A 9,847-nucleotide genomic window follows, 5' to 3' on the forward strand; every position below is an offset into this window, starting at 1 on the left:
CTTGACTTCTTGGGCTGACATCTTCCAGGAAAAAAGAAATAAATTAAAATATCCACCTGGCTCAGCCCCAGAGCCCACAGGGCAGGGGGAAACACGGGGAGGAGGTGGCGGCCGAGGGGCGGCGGCCGCGCCCTCACCCACAAGATGGCGCCGTCGCCCCGGCCGCGGGCAGCCCCGAGCCCTGCCCCGACCCCGGCCCGGCATGGCGGGGCCGAGCTCCCTCAGCCTCCCGCCCGGCCCCTCACCACAGCTCCCCAGGGGGGTCGCTGGAAGGAGCGCTGCCCCCCAGCCGTGTCTCCGAACCCCTCGCAGGTGCCCCTCTGCCAGCCAAGAGGCATCTTCCCCCCTTCATTTTGACCCGCTGGCGCACAGAGTATTGGTGTTTTTGTCTGTTTTTTAAATTACTAAAAAGCTCTGTAAAGCTACTACTCCTGCAATAAGCAAGAATGACTTTTCGGGGCAGGTGAATCCTCATCTCCCTGTTTTACGCGCTCTGGCAGCGTGGCAGAAGGCTTTGTCATCTGTTCATGTGGAACGTGGGTGCTGGGCCGAGCTGGTACAGGTCACTGAGAAGATGAAGTGTGTGAAAAGCGAATGCCATGCTGGTCCCATCCCATCCCATCCCATCCCATCCCATCCCTCCCACACCGTCACTGCCCCCCATCGCAGGGAGACCTCCGTGCTTCCCGCTCCAAGCCTCCCTGCAGCCGGGCATCTCCTCTGTGCAGCAGCACTCTGTGTAGCCCCTAGAAAACAAGCACAACTAGGATCCATTTAAGGCAAAATTAATGCTAATTAACTGTAATCAACAACTCGCAGAACAATGTTTACTCAGCAAGCTGCAGCTATTGCCATAGCGGTTCGCCCGTTAGGCGAAGGTAAGCAGAAGGCGGGATACAGGAAAGGAAAATAATCCTTACCACAGGCTCCAGCACAGCCCGCTGCAATGGTGCGAAGCCAGCCCTGATGCCTGCTGTCCTCCCTTCTCACCCTTCCTCCCTCACCACAACAGCCCGTGGAGAGGAGCAGGAGCCTGCGGTTCCCCGCATGCACCGCAGACCCAGCTCGCAGCCAGCCCCGGGCTCTGGCAGTGGAGCAAGACCAGAGTGACTGAGTCATTTTGGCAAGCCCCAAGGGGCAGCAGCCCCCTGTGCGGGGAGAGGTACGGGGAGCAAGGGCGGCCTCACCTCAGGACGCCTGGGCACGGTTTGCCACTCAGTCTCAGAAGCTGTCCCTCCTACGCGGCAGGCGCAGTGGAAACTCTTGCCAGTGCTGGTGGGGAGTGAAGTTTTATTATGAATGAGACTTCTCAACCTGCAGAGGCCTCCTGACAGTGAGTGTGGGCCCCTGGCAGGGCGCTAGGCGAGAAAGCAGAGATGATGTGTACGCTGATTTTTCCTGGGAAAGCTTCTTATGTACTTTCCACCCCAAGCAAAGCACTACTAAATGGTGATGCGGCACGCGCCTCCCTCAGCAGGTCGGGGCCTTGCAATGCCATTGACCTGGCCTCAACGGAGGGAGGCTCAAATCAGTGCAAGCTCCAGCAGCTGCTGGCTCGCCCCACCAGCCCCGTGGGAGTACGAGAGCAGGAGCCCCGAGAGCAGGAGCCACGTGCGCAGCCCTCCCACAGCCACCGCGGGATGTGTCACCGCCCCCGAGGTGCCACAGCTGAGCAGAGAGGCCAGGGGGAGGACGCTGGCAGCTCCTGGCCACGCTGTGTTAAAATAGGAGCCCTCTCCCTGCCAGCAGCACTGCATTGGGTGTTCGCATCCGTCCTTGAAAAGCTTGAGGGGACGGCTGCGCAAGCGCCCTGCCAAGAGAGTGGAGGGTGGGGAGGCAGGCAGGGTTGGCGGGGGGCCGGCTCCTGCAGAGGGCAGACGCAGGGAGGATTATGTAGAACAAGGAGACGGGGCAGCCAGGCAGCCGCAGGACCCGTGCCTGCCAGCCACCGCCTCGCCAGATGGCCTTCTGGGCGAGCCAGTCGGCCGTGCCAGGCCCGGCTGCCCAAGCCCTGGCAAGTCGCAGCTTCTGCTTGCCTTCAGGTGCCCCATGGCGTGCCCCACAGCTGCACCACACTTCCAACTCGCTCTCATCCAAGTGCCTGCGTTCCCTTGCACCTTGCCTACATCATTCCCTCCCCAGTTCTTCCCCTCACTTTCTCATGTTGCTTTTTTTTGTTTGTTTTCTTTTAATGTCTTTCCTATTTTTTTTTTGCTTAGCTGAGACTCCTTGCTTGCCCATACAGCCTCTGGCAGCTCTCCAGCCGAGGGACCTGCAGCAAGCAACAGCAACCTCTGAGCCAGCACGGCCCCCCTGCAGTGGGGCATGCATGCAGTCGCAGCCAGCATTAGATCAGCGCCGCTCTCCTCGCGTGCACCAGGCCTCTGCCAATTCCTGGGAGGAAGGTTGGGAAGGGATTAAGTAGCTAAGTATCTTGCTGGCAAAAAAGATGGCTTTCTTTTCTATTAATTCCTCAGCTTTCCTTTTATCATGAACTGTGGAGAATACGCAGGCTGATACAGCTGTTATAGCAAACTCTCCTAGGGTAGAAAAACATCTTTAAGCCACTAGGCCCTATTCTGGCTATCCAAACTAAATAAACCACCCTGGCAAGAGCATTTGCTGAAAGAACCATCTCTTTGCTAGGATCTTTGCCAATACAGAATTGTTTTTCATTCTCTCTTCCTTCTCCCCCTCCCTCTGCCCCTTCAATTTCCCACCCAAAATCCACATCCCAAGCTGACAGGACTACAGGACACAGGTCTGTTGTTTTGGCCTATTGCAAGAGGATCATTACCAAGTTTTTTTAAACCCTTGTCAAAATTCCTGCATGCAGTTTAAGATGGATGATGAGAATACAGCTTAGAAGTATGAAAAGATCATTGCTGACAAAGCTTTTCCCCAGTAGGCACAGCAAGCACAAAAGGGAGAGCATGCGCATCCTACCAACAGTGTCCAGCTGAGGAGGAAAGAGCAGAGCGGTGGGACCAGGCAGAGCATGGAGCATGTCCCCAGTGGGCACGGGGAGGCCTGGGAGGGATGTTCTGAACCTCTCTGTGGGCCTGGAGGTTGGAGGCTGGGTCAAACCCCTCCAGTGGGAGGAGTATCCCCTGCCATGGCAGGTATATACCAACAGTGATGAGGAATGGAAAATGTGAAAGCCCCGGAGTGCAAGAGGAAGCGTGTCCCATCCGTGTGGAGGAATAACCTCAGCAAGAACATGTGCATGGAGGTGGGACTATATGGATAACATAGCAGGGTTCAGACTCCCCCTTCCATGGCTAAACACAGTTCCACTTGCTCTTACATACATATATACATATGCATGTATGCACACATTTTATGCATAGCCCAGCTACCAGCACTTGTGGCTTTGGTTTCCCCGAGCCACCCCCCCTCAGTCCCCCGTGGCCCCAGCAGCCATGTGGAGACCCCTCCACCGCAGCCGGGCCCACCACTTCTCCCGCAGGCCCCCCTCTCTGCTCTGCTTGTGCTGGGGAGATCCTTCCCCACCCTGCCACTGCTTCCTTTATTATCTCTGCCCAGCTGTGGTTTATAAGTTGTTTAAATCTTTTCTAGGAACAGATAAGAGATCACAATTACCCAGAATCCAAAAACGCAGACAGCTTGAAATGTGGTTAGGCTCTGCCCTACTTTCATTGAGCTCAGAGCAAGGCTCTGCTGAGGTGTTTGGGGAGAGGAGGAGAAAAGAGAAAGACCCACCTCAGCAAACCGCCCCTTCCCTCCCTCCCTTCTGAAACAAACCTCCCCCGCCGAAAAAAAAAAAATGCTGCATCTGTTCAAACCACCCTGCCTGCTCCTCCTGGCTGGCCTGGGACCTCCAGGCAGCAGAGCTGAGCAGAGCAGAGCAGAGAGCGTCTCGAGGACGTGGTGGCTGGGAAGGAGGCTCTTGTGCATCGCCACAGCACTTGGCACAGGCGTGTGCATCTCTCCAAGCTGAGCTCGGCAAATGGGTGGGTTTCGCCAATTCAGGGGCAGGATGAAGACGGCAGCACAGGGAGTGCTGCAGGTTAAGTGAGATGTGTCACCGGAGGTTTTATCAACCACACGCTCACCAGCAGCTTTCCCCATGCTGAGCTGCTGCCAGGGGAGCCGCAGAGGTGGAAGAGCGGCCTTGGACTTCCCTCGGGTGAGAAATCCCCTCCCCGGGAAGTCCAGACTCCATTACACAGCACAGCTCCACCACACCATCAGTCCCATCTGAGGGCAATTCTTTCAGGAACCTGCAATGACAAAATGCTGGGGTCTTTTTCCTTCACCACCCTGTGGTCCCGGGTACTTGCAGATAGGCACCTCCAGCTATCTGACCGTGTCTGAAGTAGGTAAAATCTCCTAGGTGATTCCACCTATGTTACTCTAGCTATATAGAGCAGGACACAGACCAACAAACCTCTAGCAACCACTAATATTTTAAGGACATTTCTCCATCCTGCTCGGAAGCGTGTGTATCAAAGCAAGGATATCAAAGCAGCAGGGGATTTTTTGCTGGTGTTTCCACCAGTGGTAGCAACAGTGAGAAACTTCAGGGGAAGGGTCTGCTGTAGGCAAAGAGGGCATCGTCTGAATGATGATATAGTCCAAGATCATTACGGCATTTATTAATACCATTTACAAGGACTGACTCGAACAGCCTTGGAAGGAAGAATGAAAAAGTGCCAGCAAACACATGACATTCTCCTGCAAGAAGTTGTTTCATCCTATTGAAAATCTTTGTTAGAAAGAATGATGAGAATGGTAATAATAAGGCACTATAATTATACCTGATCCTTCTATAATCTCTCTCTCCGCAGAGTTCAGGAGCACTTTACTGCTATTATTGGATTTGAACAGCCCCATCTGGATAACATACGATTGATTTGTTTGCATGGCTTATTTTAGGTATTTCAGCACATACATTAGAGCTGCCTCCGTATCTGGCCCATCCCCTGCACAGTCTCCGAGAGCAGCGAGCAATCTTTGGTTCCTGCTCTCCACCTCCCCTTTCTGCCATCCCGATGCCTTGGAGAGCTCTCTGCAGAAAGTCAAGGATCAGGAGCCACCAGTCCTTCTCCACCCAACCCAAAACTGCAGACCAAGGGATTTGACCTTTCCCGTGGTGTCCAAACATGCGAGAAACTACATCAAAGCCAAGAACTTTGTTGGCCCCTTGTAGAAAGCTCTTGGGCGTGAAGCTGGGCACTTGCTACTTCACTGGGCCAGGGCCAGGAGCAAACAGATGAAATTCTAAATAATTCAGCCCACATTTAAAAATGTTATTATAAAAAAATGAGGTTTTAAAAAATGAATAAAAGTGCAATACAAACAATATGGTTTACATAAACTGAACTGTTCTCAGCCTGAAATTCACGGCGTACGGTGCAGGGAATGTCCCTTGCAGATTGAGCTCCCATAAAACTTAATAAATACAAGTTGCCTCATTCTGTCATTGCTCTTAGTGCTTTTTAAGGGATTTTTCTCTTCCTGTGAATTGGAACAAGGACTTCTCCCTGATGGCTAACTAGAGGCAGGCTGGGGAGCAGCCCCTGCATCCCTTCCACCTCCCACCCGGCCCCTGCCTGCCCAGACGGCTGGCATTTCCACTGCCTGCCCACTCTGTGGGCACGTTTCCTTGAGCACCTTAAAAGGAACAGCTAGTCCTGCCTGAAGTTTTTTCCCCAACTTCATTTTGCCGTTTTGAAGTAGTACATCCTCGCTTTCATTCTCTTAGATTCTTCAGAGATGTCTTTGCCAATTTGTTTACTTCTGTTTTATTTTTAAAAGACAAACCCCCGGTGGCCATAAGCTCTCAAGTCACTTTTGAAAACATTGTCTTGCCTGTAAGTGCTTTGTTTGTGATCCTCTCCAGTCCTTTAGGCTATTGTTTATGAGCTGGAAGGCATCTACGCTCGGGCTAATCACGCTGAATGCCAGCAATTCCCCCAGCATGATTTGTTGCACAAGCCAGTGGGAGCGTGGTTTGTTGTGATCTAAGTTTATTATGGAAAACCCACGTTTGCTCACACCAGCCTGACAAAATGGGAGACCTCGTCCAAAACCTTCCGAGGGGAACGACAATCTGGCCGCTGATTTCGATGGCATCTGGGACTGGCTCAAAGGTCTAGAGCTCTGCCAGCAGGAGTGGCACCGTGGAAAAGCAGGTAGCCCAGGAGCCAGCCAAATCTTCCTTTAGAAGCTGTTGTTTGCTCAGGGTTGGATGCAGATCTAGGAGGCTGCCACTGCTGCGTGCTGTTTTCCTCTTCCTCACTGCATGTCTTTTTTGAAGCTCCTTTCTGACCCGGCTGGTGCCCTGGGCAGAGCTCCCACGGCTGTCAGCTGGGGCTGAGGCTGGCCTGCACCGATGCCCTCCCTATACATCACAGGAAGAAACAGCTCCTTTTGTGTGTTTTGAGTCTCACACTTGAGTATCTGATAGTTGCCTTCTTGGTTTTGTTTTGTTTTTGTTTTGTTTTTTTTTACAAGAAAATGCACTCAGCCACCTCCTCCATGGCTCTTAGGCTTTGCAGACCTCTGGCACTCAGAACCTCTGGCACTCAGAGGTCTGCAAAGCCTCAGTCATCTTTTTTTCCAGGATGAGAAGACCCAGCGTATAGAGCCAGCCTGTCCAGGGGGAGTGTGTGGAAGTGCTCGGCTCCAGCTGCATCAAAAGGGCAGCTCTGCCACCCCGGCTGAGATCACAGGGGAGCAGGGAGCGCGCAGAAACCCCGGCGGCTCTGCAGGGAGGCAGCAGGGGAGGCAGGGCGGCTGTGCCACGTCTCCCTTTGACACCTGCGCTCTCTTTGAAGGCTGCCCTCCACAGCCAGGCAGAGAGCTCCTATTGCTGCAACTCCATGAATACCAAACGTCTGAGGAATTGCTGCAAAATGAGCTCAGTTGGACAGAACCGTCACACTCCCCCAACCAAGGTATCCTTGCAAATTAAGATTTTCAGCGCATTGAAAGGATGATGATGCGAATACGTATTTTGGGAAGGACGTCAGGGCAAGAGCCCAAACCCAAGCCATCGCTTGGGTGCGCAGGAGGTCTTGTTCTAAAGCTTGCCTACATAGGAGGAGTTCGTTTCCAAAGGGTGAGAATGCCCGAACATCAATAAACTTTCTGATACGCGTTTGCACAAAACTTATGGCTTTGGGTGAATTTTGATGCATCGAGGCAGAGCCGTAATGCAATACAGACCCTCATGTCAGAGGTAATCAAGTGTTATTACAAGAGCTGCTGGCTGTGGGGCCCCTCCTGCGCACACACATGGGTACATATGGAAGTTATTAACAAGTTTCAGCGGAGGATTTCGGGAAATTAACCCCTGCGACCCCGCTGCACTGCTGGAGGGCAGCTGGTCGGCAGCAGATGAAGAGCAGCTTCCTGCTGCATGCCTGCGGCGTGCCGGGACCGAAAGCCAGCCCCCGGCAGCCTGGTAAGAGGCAGCCTCTCTCGCAAAAGGACCAAACATTTCGACTTTGGATGTGAGGACGAGCGGTTGAAAAAAAACATCTGCGAGGCTGTATAAATTTCCTCGACAAACTGAAATGAGTCAGCTGGAGAAATGTGTAACATAACGTATAAAAATGCAAACAATTTTCTTCTATTCCCCGAATGGTGCTGGAGAGCTTGTGAGGAAGTTCGTAATTTCTTTACAAGTCCCTTTAGGAGCCACCAAGCAAAGTGCTTGGATGCTGGCCACAAGGAGCTGCTCCTGCACGGAGGGACCAGCTCCGGGGCAGGGTGGCTGCAGTGAACATCTCCCACCCATTGACATCGTTTGCAGTCACGCCTTGGAATTAACCTCTTCTGATTTTACTTTGCACATCTCTGTCTGAAAAGTTTAAGGAAAAAGGCTTCTCTCCCAAGATCCAAGCAGAAAATGGAGGAGGACTCTAAAGACAGCCACATCCAAATGCACTTCTCCCATTCTTGTTCTTCCCAAATTGGTTTGTTTTCTTGCTCCAGTTTTGATCTGAGAAGTGCCCTCTCCTCCGGAATAATGAGGATAGGCACCATAATGTGCTTTAAACTTTCACAATATAACAATACTTGGCAGTCATTCACTGCTTTCTCATCCTCAGATCTCAAATCAATTTGCTACAGCCCTGCATAGAATTGACTTACAAGTAAGTCAGAGACAAATACTTGCTGTGCAATTACAAAAAAAAAAAAAAAAAATAAAGTAAAATTAACAAAATATAGTGGATTTTATTAAAATCCAAACTATTTCCTCCTCCCTTGGTGTGATTTTCCTCAGGCACAGCCCCGGCCACAGACACAGCTCTTGCGCAGCCCTCAGCCGTGCAGCCCAAGATGCTCATTTCAGGCCAAATGAGAACGGTTCATCGCCAGGTCAGCGCAATCCAGTTCGAAAGCTCTTCCCTCGGCGAGTTATAACCGCTGCCATAAAACAGAAGCATTCCTGTACTCGGTTATAAACGTGAAAGAAACGAGCCCGCTCCTTCCCTACCACCCCTGGTTTCTAAAGGGAAGGCAGGAAGGCAGCCAGAGAAGAAAGGAGCGATGAGGTGGGCCGGAGACGCGGTCCCAGCCCCACTCCTCCTAGCGAGGGAGGGCAGCACACAGAGCTGACCCTGCCAGGGCTTCCCCTGAGGGCCAAGGCAGGTGCCCAAAGCCACCTGAGATGCCACAGGGTGGGCACATGAGCTACAGATGTGCTCATCCATAGTGGCACCTTGGGTTGAGCAACAGGATGGTGCCCAAGACCCAGCCAAACCCACGGCAGGGAGCAGCACCAAGAGCATTAGTGTGGCCCCCAAAAAGACCCCAGGAGGTCTCCGTCCATGGCATGGCCAGCTCTGAGGTGACACCAAGCTGCTCAAGGCTTCACCCAGTTGGGTCTTGAAAACTTCCAAGCGTGGAGGCTGCACAGCCTCTCTGAGCAACCTGCCCCCGGCTGGACCTCCCAAGGGGTGTCCTCCTATCCAGTCTGGACTTGTTTCCACCACATCCCATTTCCCACCACGCTGTGGTGAGTCTCGCTCCTTGCTGACCTCCTTTTAGGCACAGGCAGGTTGCTGTGAACTACCCCTGAAGGCATCTCCTCTCCAGGTCCAACAAGCCCAGCTCGCTCAGCCTCTCCTCACAGGGCAAGTGCTCCAACCCCCGGAGCACCATGGGGTTGTACCCCTGATCTCACTCCAGTTTTTTGGTTGCATCAGAGAGCCCCAAAACTGGATGCAGTATTCTAAACGGTGTCTAAAGAGTGGCCAGTATGGGGAGACGATCACTCCCCTCACCTACTGGCCATGCTCCTGTTGGAACAGCCCAGGATGCTGCTGGCCTTTGCTGCCAGGCACCCTGTAGATTCAGCCTGCTGCCTGGTGCTTGGGTTGCAGTGCTCGGACAGGGCCGCTCCACGAGGTGGACACAGCGGCAACCCCGGGCAAGGGGGTTTATCTGAGCGGGGCTCCAGGCAGGTCAAACCCCAGCCCCCGGATGCTGCTGCCTGGAGCAGCACAGGGCACCCTTGCCCTGGTGCAGGGCATCGCAGCCCAATCTGCCCTCTGACAGACCCAGCAATGATAACGGGCCGCACAAAGTGGTTCCTCAGACAAGATATCCGAAGCGGAGAGAGCAAATTCAGAGCGCCAGCTCTCTACATTCGGCTTTTTCACCCTGCGTGGGTCTGAAGGGCAAAGCCAGCGTGAGCTCAGCAGCCTGCGTGCACGACGCTCTGCTGGCTGCTCTCTGATCTGACTCAGGTGTCAAATTTTATAGTATCCAAACACACTGACCTCCTTTCACAAAGGTGGTTTTAGTCACTGATTTTGAGGACATCATACCCACTTGCACCCCTAAAATGAACCACAATGCTAATTTTCTT

The sequence above is a fragment of the Anser cygnoides genome, chromosome 1 (genome assembly GCF_040182565.1).
Source record: "Anser cygnoides isolate HZ-2024a breed goose chromosome 1, Taihu_goose_T2T_genome, whole genome shotgun sequence".
In the NCBI taxonomy this organism is placed as follows: domain Eukaryota; kingdom Metazoa; phylum Chordata; class Aves; order Anseriformes; family Anatidae; genus Anser; species Anser cygnoides.